We start from the raw sequence: 2,102 nt of genomic DNA, 5'->3' as shown, positions 1-2,102 counted from the left end.
TTCAGAGTTTCTTCTGACATCCATTTTGGTCTTTTCTTCCTCTTCTGTCTTTGTAATGACCGTTTGCACTCTTCCTGGATGATACATTTGACATCCTCCCACAGCTCATCTGATCTTTGCTCATTAGTATTCAAGACCTCAAACCTGTTCCTGAGATGATTCTGAAATTCAGGTGGGATGACTGGTCATTAAGTTTAATCTATCAAATGTATCCTTAACTATACATTCACTAATGCCTTGGTTATGGTTATCAATCTTTAAGCATTCCAATTTTGAAAAATTTGAATTTTCCTAGATTCAATTTTTTTCATAGTCTATGTTCCAATTGTTAACTGATGCTTGTAGCTCTTTTTTCTATTTTGAACCATGACATACCAGCAAATGAAGGCCCTTCATTGGTTGGAAATTTTACCCATGTCATTAAGGTTGTCTATTGGACAGTGACTAGGGAGGATAGAAGGAGAATTAATGCCTTTGAGCTGTGGTGCTGGACAAGAGTATTAAGGGTACCATGGACTGCTAGGAAAACAGATTCATCCTGGAAAAGGTTAAACCTGGCAGCTCCCTAGAGGCAAGGATTCTGAGGCTTCATCTAACATACTTTGGGCATGTTGTAAGGAGGGACCGGTCCTTGGAGAGGGACATCATGCTTGGGAGGGTGGAGGGACGGGCGCAGGAGGGGAAGGCCCTCTATGAGGTGGATTGATTCAGTGGCTGGGGTAATTGGGATGGGTGTGTCAGAGGCAGTGCGATTGGCACAAGACAGAGCAGGGTTTAGGGCTGTTGTACATAGGGTCTCTGTGAGTCTCAAGTGACTCGATGGCACATAACAACAACAATTTACCATGTCATTAAGATTGTCTCTACTTTGAACCAGAAGCTCTTCCCCAATCGTATAATGAGTCTCTTAAAATCTGAGAGCTTCATTGCCCAGTAGTATATTGGACAATGTCCTGATGCTATTTGTAGGGGTTCCAAGGGCTTGCTATTTGACGTTGGCTGGTCAGCACCGATTCTTAGTCTGTCTTAGTCTGAAAGCTCTTCTGAAACCTCTTCACAATAGGTGACCCTGGTGATATTTTAAATAGCAATGGCATAGTTCACAGTATCACAATAACACAAACTGACAAAAGACTGATGACTACTTGGTGGCATTTCTTGTTATGTGCCATCAAGTTGGCTATGACTTACAGTGACCATATGAATGACAGATCTAAACTTTGCTTTATCATCCACTAGCCTAACCATCTCTGATACGCTCAAGACCATTGTTGCCTTTGCTGTGTCAATCCATCTGACTCTCCACCTTTCAAAGTGTGATATTTTTTCCCTCTCCTAACAACATGGCCAAAGTTTTTTTTCCTCTAAGGAGCATTCTGGTTGCACTTCCTCCTAGACTGATTTGTTTGGTCTTTTGGCTGTTCATGAGATATTCAATACTCTTCTCCAACATTGCAATTCAAAGGCATCAATTCTTCTTCTTTCATCCCTATTCATTGTCCAGCTTTCAAATGCAGAGCAAGTTACTGTGCAACAAAGCAAGTGGGTCAGGCACAGCTTACTCTTCTTACTGATCACTTTGGTATTTAACGCTTTGGAAAGGTCTTTGACCGCAGATTTTCCTGATGCAACATGTCTTTTTATTTCCTTTAATGTTATATTGGTTTGCATAGCATACATAATTTGTAGACATTGTGTTTTACACATCTCTTCATCTACATTGTGTTTTATACCATTATTCACGTCTTTTGAGTTCTTGACTGCTGGTACTGAGGGTGATTATTGTGGAGCCAAGCAGGATGAATCCATTGACAACTTTAGCCTTTTCTGTCTTCATACTGTTGCCTCTTAGTCCAATGGTGATGTATTGGGCTGCTAAACAAAAGGTGCGCTGTTCAAATCCACCATCTTCTTCAAGGGAGAACAATTGGCAGTTCTTTTCTCACAAAGATTTACAGCTTTGGAAACCTTATGAAGAGTCGCTAGGAGTTGGAGCTGACTTGATAGCAGGGGTTTATGACTCATAGAAATCATAATGGTTACTGGGGAAGGTTGACTGGTTGAAAAGACCTCAGATAGCTTATGAATCAAGAACCAAAATG

Source organism: Elephantulus edwardii, unplaced genomic scaffold (genome assembly GCF_000299155.1).
Source record: "Elephantulus edwardii isolate Elephantulus edwardi_28Jun2011 unplaced genomic scaffold, EleEdw1.0 scaffold00061, whole genome shotgun sequence".
Classification (NCBI taxonomy): Eukaryota; Metazoa; Chordata; class Mammalia; order Macroscelidea; family Macroscelididae; genus Elephantulus; species Elephantulus edwardii.
Note: the sequence above shows the minus strand (reverse complement) of the source record.